Consider the following 16,665-nt stretch of genomic DNA (forward strand, 5'->3'; position numbering starts at 1 on the left):
TTTCTATGTTCACTAGTGCAGAAGCCACTCACCCCCATGACACTAAGCAGTTTTGCTCTGAAGAGTACCAGTGTAACGTGGTGGTTCACAGGAAGCACAGCAGTGCAGCTTTATTTCAACAATAGTCTGTTTATGTTTGTGCCACCTCTCAGCCTTATTCATGAATACATTCATTTTGTATCATTTGCTTCATAAATAGAGCCTTTCCTGCAAAGGAACACTAAGGATCCATTATTTTTATTTCTTCCCCCTTTTCTGCTTTGCTGTTAGTCACCTTCTCTACATGAATCAATCTTGCTTCTCAAAAACCGGGCATGTGGGGTTTATTCAGGCAAAATGCTGATATTAAAATTGGGACACTTCCCTTTAGCAATAAACAGTGAACAATAACACAAGCCATTATAGTATGACAGCCATCATTTGAATGAAGAAGTATACACACCTGAGTCATCCTTTTTGCTGTCTGCAAACACTAATGGATTTGGAGGTGGCAGTGTCTCTGCATGCCACATACAGTTTACGTCCTTGTGTCTTTTGGACTTTTTTACTAAAAATCTGCACTGCCATACTCCAGAGATGTGCATCAATTTTTATAAAAGTTGTGTTCTCTGCCGAAGACCAAAAAATATCTTTAACGTCTGTTTAAATTGGCACTTGTCGCTCATTATTTTTAAGCTTATCAAAATTTGTAACTTTCAAGCTCTCTTTAATTGCTTTAATTTGGGGTTCTGTACACCATCCCTTTTCAATTCAAGAAAGAACTCACTACCTCAGGAGCCAAAGCCATGTATGATCTTAACAAATTCCCAAAGAGATGAGGAAGGTATGAATGGATCCTGCAGTCTAGGTGAACACTCCTCATAAGAATATTATCCAAAGGTATCAAGCATAAGGTTAAGAATGGGAATCTGTATTGTTAGCCCAAGGCTAGCACACACTACATACTACAGAGCAAAGCCTTTTAAGGAATACTATACAATACATTACAGATCTAAGCTTCTCAAAGCAGGATATGCAGGATTAAGGCTATATTTAAATCCAAACATGATAGGAAGGAAAAATCAAATGTGTAAAGCATGACTCGTTGTTATGTAAGAACTTACTTGGAGAAATAATTCATCCCCTGTAATGACATCAAGAGGGGAAAAACGTATTTCAGAATATTAATTCTTCTGGGTTTTTTTTTGTTTTGGTGGTTTTTGAGTTTTTTTTTTTTGTTGTTGTTCTTATCTAATCTGACACCCTAAATACTGAAATACTTTAATCCAAACTGTATGGCTATTGCTATAACAGTGCACAGCTCATTTCGTTTGCGAGCCTCAGTCCTGTATTTTTGTTTCAGCACATTTCAATTTCTCTTCAGTAGCAGCTCAGGAGCTCAGGTCTGACATTTTGGAAGTTTGTGACCACAGAAATACATATTAGTTTCTTGACTCTTTTGAAACAACCACAGCATTATCTGTACTAAACTATTTTCAAGTTTGTGACAGATATTCTCAGTATTGACTCAGTCTTGAAGTTACTTGTTTTTTCAGGCAAAAATGCTAAGATTAGTCTATCCTTTGGGACTATGTGTACTGCCTATGTAATACATATCTATTTTGTAAGTGGCTTAGGATGGGGACTGTGTGTTACGGAGAGTGGAGTGTAAACCCTATGTCTTTATTTAGTAATAATCCATGTTCTCGCTCCTTCTGACTGTAGTGCCCAGTGGCAGACTGGGATTTATTCGTGAGAAGATGAGTGGTAGCACAATAACATCTATTAAAATACACTTGTTATTCCTGCCTTTCTCATTCAAAGCTGAACACAGCAAACAGCCAGCAACATAACCTCCTTGGTAATCGATATGTGTAAGAGGCTGCTAGACCCTATCCCCATCGTTCCGTCTTCCATCTCCCCAGGAAGAAATGCTGTGATAGAGATGGCAGCATTATCCACAGGAGGACACTGCTTCTCCTCTCCCTCCCCCAGGCTTCTGGGGGGAAATACACTGCCTTTGAAACTCATGTACCAGGATATTATTCAAAGATCTACGGATTCTGATTCTTGCTATGGTCCCCTCTTACAGCTTTGTTTTCTTAGCAGCGTGGGGGAGGGAGGAGGGAACTGGATTAGGCTCAAAACCACACAACAAAATGCAGAAAAGCTGTGCATTAGGCATTTAATAATATGCATTTCTAGAGAATTACTGAATATGATGGAATTATCTCCAGAAAATTCGACGCATTTTAAAATAGTTATTCATAGCACTTAACAAACACTTCACATCAAAATAGATCCGAAACCAATAGGAGTTTTGTTCCGATCTAGTAACCATTGTTACGTACCGTAAGAGAGGGACAAAACAAAATGTTCAGTTTACCCTACTTTACCTCTGGAAGCATAAATGTTACACAGATAAAAATAATCAGAACCACTCAGATGGGAGTACTAGGAAAAAGAAGGGGAAGGCAATTAATGTTTTTAGTCAAGTGAGCAATTATCTTCCCATTTGTAAAGACCTTTACCGCTGAGAGAGGACTACAGTATTTCCATGAACATAATGTGGGGAGAGGGCTGGGGTTTTGGTTTTGTTGATTTATTTATTTAACAGAGGAAAAAAACTACCTAGCTTTTGCTCATGGTATTAGACAGATACCATGCAATGGCTCAAAATGCTAATTTGCTTAATTGCATTAGTCCAGTCTCCTCCTGTTAAGGGAATTCAAGCTTCAATGGGAAATTCAACCTCCTAATGAGATTATGGTGATGTTCTCAATATGAGGCTGTAGGATGGCAGTAAGATGGGCAAAGGAGCCATGCGTTTCCTTGGAGACTAGCTGAGTGGTTAACCCTGGTAAGGAGGGGTGGAGGGAAGAATCAGCCTGAGTGACAACATTTCATCCTTAAACTTCAGTTCATGGCCGAGCAAAGCAGAAACAGTGCCAAGGAACCACCATGGGGAAATTACCCTTGTTCTAATCTCTGTCTCTTCCAGCTGATGTCAGTAGAAGGAGACAAGACAAAGGACCTCAAGCTGTGGTGAAGATCATTAAAATAGAAGAATATAAAGCCATGGATGTCACTGTGCAATCTATTAAATATTCATTTCAGATGAACGCAGACATTTTTCGTTGTTATGCTGTTTGATTCTATTATTTTTATTTTACCTTTAATCTATTTTGCATAGTTCTATTCCTTTTTTAAGCTCCTTCGTAATGATGCCTTTTAGACAGCTCCACCAGCTAATCAGATTGCTTTCTCTTCATTACTCACATTGAGCTTTCAAAGCCTGAAGCCTAAGCTAACTGGTATATATGGTCATTATTTCAGCTCTGTGGAAAAGCTGAAACTATGCCAGAAACAGAGCACATAGCTATGTTTTTACTGCCATCATATTGAAAGCAGGTGAGATGCTTTTAATTAGGGACTATCTAATCACAGAAATGCCCAATTACTGTACAGGAGTACACCACATGTGTTTATCATTCAGAGATTGCAGTAGAAACAACTAATAGTCTTTTTTATGCCATTTACTCAAGAAATCGTGTTGAGACAAATTAAGGGCCACATTAAAGAGATGATGTCTGTGTATAGAGAAAGACAAGAATTTGGGGGGATATCTTATTTTTCCCCAAGGCAAAGGTATTTTTGAGTCAGAGGACAACATTGCTCACATGCAATTAAGCGGTCTGTACCCACACACACAGATCCCCTGGGTTCAGCTTAGTTCATTGCACTGCAAATCTAGAGGATTTCCATCACAGCCAGTAAAGTTAACCTGTTGTCAAAAACACTCATAAAGGCAAAATTGTTCCCACATTCACAAGACTGCATATGTGAAGAAAGATGGAGGTGCAGGCCCATGGGATAACCTGAAAGAAGGGCTCCAAAGGTTACATGAAACCTTAAGTGCTAGAAAACTTACTCCAACCGAGCAGCACTGGCAGGTGATTTACCTCTCTGGCATGTAGCTGCTGCCCATGAGGGTGGCGTCAGGGAACAGCGTCCTGGTACAAGGGAAAGAAGAAAAGGAGGTACCATTATGATGTGAAACCAACAGCAGCTTCTAATTCCTCTAGGCTCTAATTTAGTACAACTGAGAGTGTCATCAATTGCTGAAATCTTTTCACTATTTTTAAACCTTAGGGAGCAAATGGAAATCACATTTTAAAGACGGAACCTTAATTAGGGTTTTTGAGAGCTAGTCATTTGCCAAGGGAGAAGCGACAAGGCCAGTACTACATTCCTTACCTTTTCTCTCCTCTGGGAAGGCTTCTGATGTCTGATGCTGATCCAAATGGTGTTTCCTTTATTGTGGATTTGGCTGCAATGGCTCCAGGCAGATCATTTTGATGTAGCTGGTCATCAGGATTAAAATAGAAGAATCAATGGATTTTTCAGTTTGCCTGTGTTCTTGTTTTCCTCAGCGCTTTTAGGAAAGCCTGTAATTCTTATAATCACACCCTGACCTCTGTTCTCAAGATCTTCTGTTTTCAAAGATACCTGCACTGTAATCAAAGTTGCCATTATGGCATGGGTAGGTGTACCTGCAGCATCTCACATCTACCTAGATTCAGATTAAAGGTTTCTGCAACCTTTGGGCTAATGAAGCCAAGGCAGGGAAGCTATCATAGCAGAGGGGCCCTTACAGTCCCACAGGGAATGCTGGCATCTGCTTGTGAGAGCTGTGATCTTGGTAGCCCTTCCTCTGACAGCTTCTGCCTACCTGGCTTCGCTGGAGTGACACCTTTGCCTCCTAGAAATATCTTGTTACCCCCATTATGACTGGATTGTCTGTAGTTAGGTCTTCAAAACACGACCTTCCTCAGTCCTTCAGCCTAAATATTTATTAAGTGCATGGCCAGTTTTGCTCATTAAGCTCTCACATCTCACAGTTCATGTGGGCTGAGAGCTTATCTATCTCCAAGCGCAGCAGCTATTGTGGCTGTGACACACATCTGCAGCTCCTCCTCTTCACCTCTGGAGTTTTCTAAAAATGCTTCCTTCTTGGCGTTTTTCAAGATTTTCCTTTTTTTTTCTTTCTATTTTTTTTTGTCTGTTTCTTGTTGGCCTGGAGCCCAAAGGAAGATGTTCTGGTGTGCTTCTGAAAGGTCAGCAGGAGCAGCAAGCCAGCAGCCTAAGCTGAGAGCCTGGGTGGAAGGCAAGATATTCACAGCACCTTTTTAAGGTATTTGATACATAATCAAATAAAATCAAACATTTTGTTAAAGAAATGAGGAGCTTTTTTAACTTTCCTAACAGGGAAAGAGATGACTCCTCCTGACTCCACTTGGTGGAGGAATCTAATTTGAGCATCCAGATTTAGATGAGTTGCGTATATGATGTGATGACTCCTTCCCACTCCTGTTCATTTTTCCGCTGCTCACATGGGTAGAAGATTCAGATGTATGTTGCTATTTTTTTAGCCATGTGATGTGACCCTTTATTGCTAATGAGAAGAGATTAACCTTTTGAAATGTGAGGATGAAATTACACTCTCTTCAGGGCTAGAACTATGAGCTAATGTAGTCTTGTAGAGCCTAGGAAAGAGCTATGGAGACACCAGAACCTCAGATCTGAGATCTTTGTCTATAATGAGAAAACCTGAACCCTTATTAAAGGGCCATTTAAATAGGCTAAGAATCACAATCCCAACTAATTCTGCTTTGGTCAGGAACAGAGAATAGTTAGAGAGTAAGGATGTGAAACCAGATCTCCACCCACAGTTTCAGTGGGATTAAAAAATCATCTTCCAGATGAGTTTTGCCATGGACTAATCCTAAAATATCAAGAATTTTGATTTTCATAGAGAGGCCTAGGAATTAACATGAGCTCTTAAAACACAGTCCCAATACTGTTTGGAACTGAACTTTGGGTGTGTAACATACACTCATGACAGTCTTTGGCCGTACTATGTTTTGAACACAGCTGCAAACACTCATGTAGTCATTCCCTTGGAAATATCCATCTTGGTTATGGAAACACTAATATTATCAGAAAATAACTACTAGCCATTAGGAGAGAGCACTCTCAGCTGACCATATGCTAAGAGAAGGGGTGGGATATAGGCAATATTATGCGGAAATTTGAAAACAAATGATGTGAAGGCCAAGAAAGGCCAAGATAGACCTTAGATGTGTTGCATTACCATAAAATATAAATAAATGGGATAAAATGCTCTCATGATTCTGATTCAGAATTTGAAGAATTAACCTTAATTACGCCTCTGCCAGAAGTGGATGGTCAAGGACATGGGACTTCTAATTGCCAGCAATGTTTTCAAACTATTTGCCATATGCCTAGGTGCTTGTGTTTCCACAGGGAGGAATAAGAAGGTATAGTGTAATAGCATTAAATAGGTTTATCCAATCATCATGGTTTAACCCCAGCTGGTAACTAAGCACTACACAGCCGCTCTCTCACTCCCCCTCACAGCAGGATGGGGGAGAGAATTGTAAGACTCAAACTTGTGGGTCGAGAGAAAGACAGTTTAATGGGATAGAAAAGGAAGAAAATAGTGATGATAATAATAATGTTAGAAGAATTAAAATATATAAGTGATGCACAATACAATTGCTCACCACTTGCTGACTGATTCCCAGCCAGCTCCCAAGCAATGGGTCCCAACCAGCTTTCCCCCAGTTCATATGCTGAGCATGTCACTACATGGTATGGAATATACCTTTGGCCATTTTGGGTTGGCTGTCCTGGCTGTGTCCTCTCCCAGTTTCTTGTGCCTCCCCCCCCCCCCACCTCCTTGTTGGCAGGGCATGAGAAGCTGAAAAGTCCTTGACTTAGGGTAAGCACTGCTCAGCAACAACTGTATCATCGGTGTGTTATCAACATTATGCTTACACCAAATCCAAAACACATCACTGTACCAGCTAGTAGGAAGAAAATTAACTCTATCCCAGCTGAAACCAGTGCAGAAAATACCTACCACCTCCCTTTTGCTTCTGCTGTCATGAGCATCACATGTGATGCCAAGTCCCAGTATTGCAATGCTAGAAAAAGGTTTTGCTGCTGTTACTGGCACAGTTTCAAACAAAGCAGAGGGCTGGTTTCCTGTGCCACCACAAAAGCAGACCTACATATATATTTTAGAAATAATCAAAGTGCATACAAGTGGATTCTAGCAGAAAGATGCTTCCACTCACATGTTAACAACTTTGTTGGCAAGATCTAGACTATGCTTTCAATATTATCAACATTTGTTTCAGTTTTCCATTTCAGTCTGTCTGCTTCTTTCTTCCCTTTTCTTTCTCTCTTACAATTCTTTTGCACCCATTGCAATAGTGTTCTGCAGGCTCCTGTCAGTCCCATCCTGTAGGTATGAAATGTGCACAAGACTTTCATGCTATAGGTCCTTGGATCCTGGCCTGAGGATCGGAGCCCTGCTTGCTCATCAAGGCTGCCCAGGGAGCACTGATGTGCAGCTTGTATGGTGTTCAGCTCCCCCCTACCCCCCGCCTTCTGACTGGCAAGACACAGCTTTGATAGTTTGTCTGGGCACACCAGGACCTCAGCTCAGCTCAGCTAGTGCTGACAAGGTAGGCATCTACCCCACTAACTCTGACACCTGACTTTACAGGTCTAATACTAATGAGCACAATTTCCTTCCAGTACCTCAGTAATATTTGCTTGATAATTCTCATGTCTTCTTCCTTTGCTCCCCCACTTTCACTCATCTAAATTCCGTCTACCTGTGATACACTCCCATCCATTCTCCACTTTCTCTTTGTTTTTTCCTCAAACACTCCTCTAATTCTCCTGCCTAAAGCCACATTAGCCAGGTGCACTTGAGAAGTTAAAGCCCAGGTAAGCAGTTACTGACCTTCCAGACCCTGGCTAACACAGCCTTGCATGGGGTTAAATGAGAATGAAGGGTATGGGTCAAGAGAGAGGTCAATGTTCCAGCCATGACTGAGACATACTTTCTAATGAAGAGCTTTTAAGGGAGGTCAAAGATGAGGCCAGATGGGCTAAGGCTGCAGCGTGCCAGAGGAGGAAGAAAACAGGGCCAGATCCCTGCAGCCAGCCTTCGCTGAAGCCCTCCACAGGAAATTGAGGGGATATAAAGATGGAATGCATAAGGCATTGAATGCCCCAAGCAACACAGAGCAGATCTGACTCTCAGCTGAATTACTACTTGGTGTGTAACATTTGAGATGCGAGGCTTGACTGTCCCACATCCCTACTTACATTTGCATTCTCCCTCTTACTCATTTTAGTTACTCTTAACCTTTTGCCATACAGGAAAATGCGAGCCTAATGTTTTATTGGAAGGCATAGTGCTTTCTGAAAGCCATTATGGCAGCATAACCTCTTTCTCTTTGCATGGCAGAGCTGGGACAAATTAATCTTTCTCTGGAACCACTGACTTGAAAAGGTTTTTTAAAAAACTGAAACATACAGAAAAGCCCCATATTTGATGGGAATTTGGTTTCTAGATAGTGGCTGGTTAGAACTGGATGGCTGATACAGTTAATCAACCCTCATGCCTGTTGATCAAGCTGATAACTGATGTACTCCAGGGACTGCCTTCTGATCTCTCAAAAAATGGACAGGCACCTGGAGGCAAATGTCCAATTTTCATTTGGACCCCTACATTAGACAAAACTCTCTTTTAAGCCTTTTGTCCCTCAAACAATGATGTTTACTTAGAGTTGGGCAATGCAGAGGAAAAGTGGCCTTTATTGCAGAAAAACAGAAATGCTCATTTTCTCACCAACCAAACTGCATGCTGTGTCTATTTACTGGGAAAACAGAAGCTGAACTGATCAGGATAGCTCTCTTCCATCCTTTGGGTTCCATTATCAGTAATGACATTTTCAATTTCAGCAGACACCTAAACTTTCGTTATAAGCTGCTAGCACAGCCTGCCACAATTTAAATCTATACTATCCAAATACATTTTACCCATCAGTATCTTATGACCCAGGAAGACATAAAACTCCATTTACCCATTAACCTCAGCTTCCTGAAACTGCAATTACTGCTCTGTGGACATTCAGTAATTGAATTGAATGAGTGTAGCATGCAAATGCCAGCCAGTGCTAGCTACTGCTAAAAAAGATAATCCCACATGCTTGCAAAAATTAATGGAGTGCACAGACAACAGGTAGCAAAGCAGAGCATTAGAAAGGAAAATGCATAAAGTAGCATGTGCAGGGATTAAGGAGACGCAAAAGATCAGGCTCACAGGAACCCACCCAGTGGGAATAAACAGAATATTATATTAGCTTAGGTTTACAGTTACATTTAATAGCATGCAGTTATTACTTTTGCATTGAAAAGCATTTTCTGTGTGGATGGTTTCACCACAGAATCAGATCTTGTTTTTCTCCCTGACTTTTGTAATTCAAGATGTTAGCTGGCATTTCATACAGCCTAGTGTGCCTTGCCCCAACTGCCACAAAAGAGATCAAGACATCACAAGTAAGGACTGGAGTTAGCAGAATGAGATTCAGTTTGAAGTGCACTTGTCTTTCAATATTGTAACTTTCCATTTTTTTCCCTCCATGACTATGCTTTTGAACCATGACTGACTGTATGCTTTTCCAGGTTTGCAGACAGAGCTTTTGAATTTATCAGCTTGATCTAAGTGTAGCTGACCCTGGTCTCTTACAGTTACATTTCATATTTCATGGCCTTTGCAGAGATATCTCACTGGTTGCTTGAGTGCATTTATTATGCAACCTCACATTTCTCTCACATTTAACTTGTTTAGTTTCCTGGTTCCAGTCCTAGTTTCCTGCTTTCTTCCTTCACTAGAAGATGCTCCAGTAAGCAAAAAATGCCAGTTAAGAGTTTTAATCACCATGGTTTTGATCTCATACAAGGCATGCCTACGTTAGTATTTTAATTCAGATCAAGATCGTCCTTTTTTACTGCACTTTCATTTACATTACAGAATTGTGTGAAAGAAAATGAAGAAAATGTGTTCAAACTTAAACAGGGGAAGTTTAGATTGGGTATAAGGAAGAAGTTCTTTACTGTGAGGGTGGTGAGGCACTGGAATGGGTTGCCCAAGGTAGTTGTGAATGCTCCATCCCTGGCGGTGTTCAAGGCCAGGTTGAACAGAGCCTTGGGTGACATGGTTTAGTGTGAGGTGTCCCTCCCCATGGCAGGGGAGTTGGAACTAGATGATCTTAAGGTCCTTTCCAACCCTAACTATTCTATGATTCTATCCCCAGCACCAATTCAAGATCTATTCATTTTGGAACACATCATTTGTCACGAATGACGTAACATCCACAGCACACTTAATCATATACAACTTTCTCCTGTTTTAATTTGGTGATGCCTTGCAAGAACCTACAAAGGATCTACAGTGACCTATAGAAAAATTTTTGTTGTGATGTCTCTTTAATGTGATGTTTCACTTATTAGAGTGGTTGTCTGGTTCTCTTTGGCTAAACTTGTCTAGGTCTGACTGGTTGAACTCGCTTAGCTGTAACAACCCTTCAAGTGATCAGACGGCTACTACTCATTCTGTGTACTTTTGCTTATTTTAATCATGTGATGTATTAATTTTTATAGATACAGTAGTGGCAGTTGGTTATTTTACACAGAAAGATGTATTTAGGACTGAAACCTACAGTGGCCAATGTAATTAGATAGAAGAGGTATGACAGCAAATGTCTCTCAAAATGGGGACATTAGATGCAATCTATAAAACCAAAGGCCTTGCCTCCAGATAACACTAAGGATGTAAGTACTCACCCATGGTCAATTAAAGATACGCACAATTTGGAGCTGGGCAAAACCAGTGTTAGGAGTAAAAGAATAAAATGCAGTATCCAACACATGTAAAATGCACTGTGTATCATAAACATGGATGTAATGTACTTGCAGACCAGTGAAGAAAGAACAAGGTGTATGAGAGAGTCAACAAACATGAAAACAGCCCCAAGTGGAATCCAGAGTGATGAGGTGGCCAACATCATATTCCTCCTGGCAAAGAAAAGAATGAAAGCCCACCATCAACATCACACTCCACCCAGTGAGTGTGCTCATTTGTGCTTCTCTGCAACAATTCAAACTGATATTTTTTTAAATAGTGAGAAGTATTCACTTAATTAGATAACTGGGACTGTGGAATCTAGTAACTGGACTAATAGTAGTAACTGTTTACTGCATTTTATTTAACTCTACTAAAGTTTTTGTTAGACCAACAATTCTCGGCTTTGCATACACGGCATGTCCCCATTTTTGCCTATAACAAGATTTTGAGAATAACAATCTGATTCCAATTAAGATTTATTTTGTTGCCATTTTGAGCAATCCTTGTGTGGATGCACAGAGTTCACAAGAACCTGCAAAGGTGAGTTATTTCGGTATAGGTTTGTATCCAGAAGAGCACCAGCAGTGCAAGTTAAACATAACCAAGTTTAAACTTTCAAATGTGTGAACATGGAAAGTTTCACTGCTTTTAAACCACTTTCCATCTGTTCTTCAGCTGACAGAAATAGTGCAACCTGCCTGTGCTTTCCTTAGAGCGGTGACTATACCCATCTAGTGCAAAACGCACCCATCTTGTCTGTCCTCCCTTGCACATTCCACTGAAGGGAATTCTTGAAGGAACATCAGACTGACATTGATATGGGGTAGTTGGTACATACTGAAATCAAAGAATAGAAGACACATAGAAAAAATTATATTGGGGATTTAAAAATATTTGTGACATCCAGCCATCATGGACTGCATGAAAAAGGAGATCCACCTGATCTAATTTCCTTGGATTTCTAAAAGCCATTCAAATCACATCCCTCATTGAAGGGTCTTAGAGACACTAAGATGCCATGGGATAAAAAAAAAAAAGTCCTCTTGTGGATAAACTACTGATTAAATGATAAAGACCTACTGTATAAACCTATGCTGAAAACACATTCTTGAATGCAGTGCTGGCCTTCTTGAATAAAAGACAGTAATAAAAAAACCCATATAGAGCAGGGCTGTAGTACGTTTAAAGGTATGAAATGGCTTCGATAACAGGAACAACTGAAGATATTAGGACTTGTCAAACCTGCAAAGGATGTGACTGATGGAAACATTTGATAAAGGATCTTAAATTTATGGGAAGCACAGAAAAGGCAGAAAGGAAACAATTGCTCAACTGTTCATTCTGGTAAGAGAACGCTGGGGAATGAAATGAATTAGCAGGTGATAGGTTGAAAGTAAAGGGAACCACTTTTTCCTGCAATGTATTGTTTTGCTGTAGAACTTACTACCACACTATATTGAAGATATTGATAAGCCACGGGGGTCTAAAAAAATGCAGGCAATCAGACCAATTCTTGGAAGAAAAATCCATTGTGCTATTACGATTCATCAGCTCAGGGACATCAGTTCACCATCAAGATTTCCTACCCAGCAGGGGAAAGACTGTATTTTCTTTAAATCCTTGTCTATTATAGGATGGCAGTAGGGGAAAAGCCTCCATTGATGTTTGCCTGTGATCATGGGGGATTACGCTGAAAAGGCCTGAGCCACCCCTTCCACTTCTCTGTTCTTAAAAATTGAAACTGCAATGAAGCAAACAAAGCAATGCCCTAATGCAGAGGTCATCACTGGCTACAGATGGATATTTTGGTTTCCTTTTTCTCCCACCAGTTATCAGAGCTCTTTGGATTTTGTCCCTCCTGACATACCACTAGAAAACCCATTAGGGTGAGCTTGAAGTATCCTCCAAGAAGTGATCAAAGTCAGAAACCTGTAGCATAAAGTAAATAAATTCTTGACTTGGCAGGTAACACATTTTGGTTGACCTGCTGCCTTCCCTCCCATTTTTCATGCAAGCTCGGACAATTCCATACAACCTGTGTTTACATCGCTACCATGAATTTGCATCACTGTTCCTGAGAAAGAAAACTTAACTGCTTTCTTCAGTACTAGCCAGCTTCTAGGGACCCCTAATTTCCTGCCAGCTAGGGAAGGTGTCTCTAGGATTGTGCTTCAGTGTAACCCATTGGGATACACCTGGTAGACTTTATAATTCTTAAACGCAACATGAGGAGGCTTTAGAGGATGGGGTAAGGAACTCTGAGTTAGAGAAAAACATAATTATTTTAGTCTAAAAAGCATCTTAATTCCCACATCACAATCGAAATCATAGCAAATACCAAATAGGATTCCTCCTGCTTGATTCCAGGACCAAAATCATCTACAAGAAATAAAAATTTAAAATTATAAATAAAACTTAAATGTTTCATTAAGTATTTGTTAGGATCTACAGAAAGATGGATTCTTTTGCAAAGGCTGGCACATATCCAGACTGACACAAAATTCTGTTTTAATAGCATTGCCCCTGTAACCCTCTGTGACAGACCAGCATCCTTGAAGAATAATTTATAGAATTGGACCTCTGAAATACTTAAAATCAAAATTTTACCTTTATGATTTTAAGGAAAAACATCCTTCTCCAGAGATAATGTGGCCACAGTTAGAAGGAAAAATAACTTTACTCAAGGCCGCCTAATCAAGTAATAGTACAAAGAACAGATTTTAGGGGCAAATCTAAGAACTAGAAAAGATATTATGAGTCCTGATAGAAACATAAGTAATAAACCACACTGCTTGGCTGGGTTTTTTTTTTACATTTTGATTCATTTATTAGGAAACGAAGAAGGCCCATCTGGATACCTAATGATGTCTGAATAGGTCATGGAAGGAGATCCTCAAGAAGTACAGCTAAAATAAATTGCATCTATCACACAGACCACTGGAAGCTAGATTAAAGTGTCCTTTCTGTCAGAAAAGATACTGAAGCAAACACAGCTTCACATACAGGAAGAGAAGTGTTGATTTTTAATCCTTCGCTACTTCCTTCCTTGTATCAACACAACACACTCGTGCATTTCTTTGGGTATATTTTCATCGCCCACAGCTGTTCACCACTTTTATACTTTAAGTTGCTGCTTTGGAAAATGCAGGAGTTTTGACAAAAGTGACGTTCAGTCGGTAGGAATCAGCCAACAGCAATCGCTAACCCAACGGGCCAGGTAATAGACTCTCACCGGCGGATCTTCAGTGACCCCTAATGGACAGCTTCCATCGGTGCGCCTGCCCTTGCAGGACATTCAAGACACGCCATGAAAACTCGCAGCACTCAAACCTTCTCGTTTCAGCCTAATACGAACTCTGGCACGTCGGCTTTTCATTATTTAGCATGAACATATTTATAGCTCACACTCAAGACGGCTGTACCTACCAGGCTGTCACCTTTGTATCTAGACCATTTGAAATGTTCTAAATAAGAAGGAAGAGAAAGGTGAGCAAACGTGTAATTCAGATATTTGGACAACTAGGTAGGACAAAGCAAATTCAACCTTTTAAGAAATAGAGCCAACTGGTTTTACATCTTGCAACAAGAAATTAAAAATATCAAGGACCAATATCTCAAATTGACCCATTTAAACTGTTTGAAAAGGAAGATTTGCAATCAGGACAATCAAGAGTCTGTATAAATGATAGTAGTAAACTGAAAGACACAGTCCAGGTATTTCTGCCTTTTCCCCCCAAAGTGACACATACCGGCCATTAGTACAGGAATGAGACATTTTAATTACAGTGAAAGGATTCTTTGCTTTAGCAAAACTACTACTGTTTCCACTGAATGAAAAACTGCCAACACAAGAAGGGAGAATGAATTCATGCTGGTTGGTGCAGTTTCTTTTTGTCTTTCACAAACTGCAGAGATGAACTCATGTGAATGAATTCCCACTACAGGACTGTGACCAAGCTGGAAACAGGCTACATTGCCTACTCCCCTTTTAGAAAATGCTTTTGTTCATGTTCTTTCTTTACTAGCTTGGTTGCTCTGTTCCCATTTTCTTATGTACCTTCCGTTCCTTCCCACCTCAAAAACGTACCTGTTACAAGTTTTCCTATCTCAGTGAGATTTTGACACACAGAAAGGTAAAGGTGTGGAACAAAAGGATCACAGAGCTGCTGCTAGCACAGACAGCTAGCAGAACAGCACCATTTAGACAACTGATAGCACTAGCCTTTAAGACAACTATTGGCTTCCAAGCCTAACTGGAATAACAAGAAATCTTTGCCCAAGTTCAAAAGACCAAATTTCCAATCCTGCTTAAATCTAGCATTCTAAATAATAATCAGTTTATATCACTTTCACAAATAATAATGATAAAATGGCAAACTAATTAAGGCAAGCCCTTTGCTGCCAGAAATAACTGATCCTTCAGTGTGGCAACAGTGAAGCAACAGATCTATTAAATTAATCTCTCGTTGATAGAGTCCCTTGGAAGGCCGTCCTGGAAGGGCAAATGAGTCCAGGAAGGCTGGGCATTCTTCAAGAAGGAAATCTTAGAGGTGAAGGAGCAGGACATCACCATTTGCCAAAATATGAGCCAGCACATTAGAAGACTGGCCTGGCTGAACAGAGAGCTTTGACTGGAACTTGGAGAAAATGAAGAGTTTATGGCCTTTGGAAGAAGGGGCAGGCAATTCAGGACTACAAGGATGTCGTGAGGTTACACAGGGAGAAATTAGAAGGACCAAAGCCCAACTAGAACTTAAACTGGCTACTGCTGTAAAAGACAATCCAAAATGTTTTATAAATTAGCCAGAAAAGGAGGGCTAAGGAGAATCTCCATCCTTTACTGAATGTTGGGGGAACGTAGTGACAAAGGATGAGGAAAAGGCTGAGTCGCTTAATGTCTTTTTGCCTGAGTCTTTAACAGTAACACCAGTTGTTCTTTGGCTACCCAGCTCCACCAAGTTGGAAGATAGGGAGCAGAATGAAGCCCCCATAATCCAGGGGGAAATGGTCAGTGACCTGCTGCAACACTTAGACACACACAAATAGATGGGGCCAATGGGATCCAACCAAGAGTACAAGAATTGTCAGAAGGGCTCACCAAGCCACCTTCAAGTCATTTCTCAGCTGTCCTGACTAACCAGGGAGGTCTCCATTGACTGGAAGTGAGCAAATGTGACTCTCATCTACAAGAAGGGAGTGGGAGGATCCGGGGAACTACAGGCCTGTCAGTCTGACCTCAGTTCTGGGGAAGGTTATGGAGCAGAATGTCTTGAGTGCCATGACACAGCATATACAGGACAGTACGGTGATAAGGTTCAGTCAACACAGGTTTGTGAAAGGCAGGTCCTGCTTGACTAACCTCCTTCTATGACTAGGTAACTCCCGTAGTGGATGAGGGAAGGGCTGTGGCTGTTGTCCACCGAGACTTTTTCAGTGGAGCCTGACACTGTTTCCCACAGCATCCTCCTGGAGAAACTGACTGCTCTCATGGCTTGGATGGCTCTACTGCTTGCTGGGTAAAAAACTGGCTGGATGTCCAAGCTCAAAGAGTGGTGGTGAATGGAGCTCAATGCAGTTGTCCCTGTCACAAGTGGTGTTCCCCACGGCCCAGTTCTGTTGACTATCTTTATCTTTATCTGGGTGAGGAGACTGAGTGCATCCTCACAAAGTCTGCAGACAACACCAAGTTGGGCAGGAGCGTTGATCTGCTTGAGGGTAGGAAGGCTCTGCAGAGAGATCTGCACAGGCTGGATTGAGCCTTGAGGCTAACTGCATGAGGTTCACCAAGGCTCAGTGCCAGGTCCTGCACTTGCGTCACAACAACCCCATGCAATGCTACAGGCTTGGGAAGAGTGGCTGGAAAGCTGCCTGGCAGAAAAGGGCTTGGAAATGTT

This window comes from Neopsephotus bourkii, unplaced genomic scaffold, assembly GCF_033783945.1.
Source record: "Neopsephotus bourkii isolate Nb327-2 ecotype Australia unplaced genomic scaffold, CSIRO-AGI_Nbou_v1 NB_846, whole genome shotgun sequence".
Lineage (NCBI taxonomy): Eukaryota > Metazoa > Chordata > Aves > Psittaciformes > Psittacidae > Neopsephotus > Neopsephotus bourkii.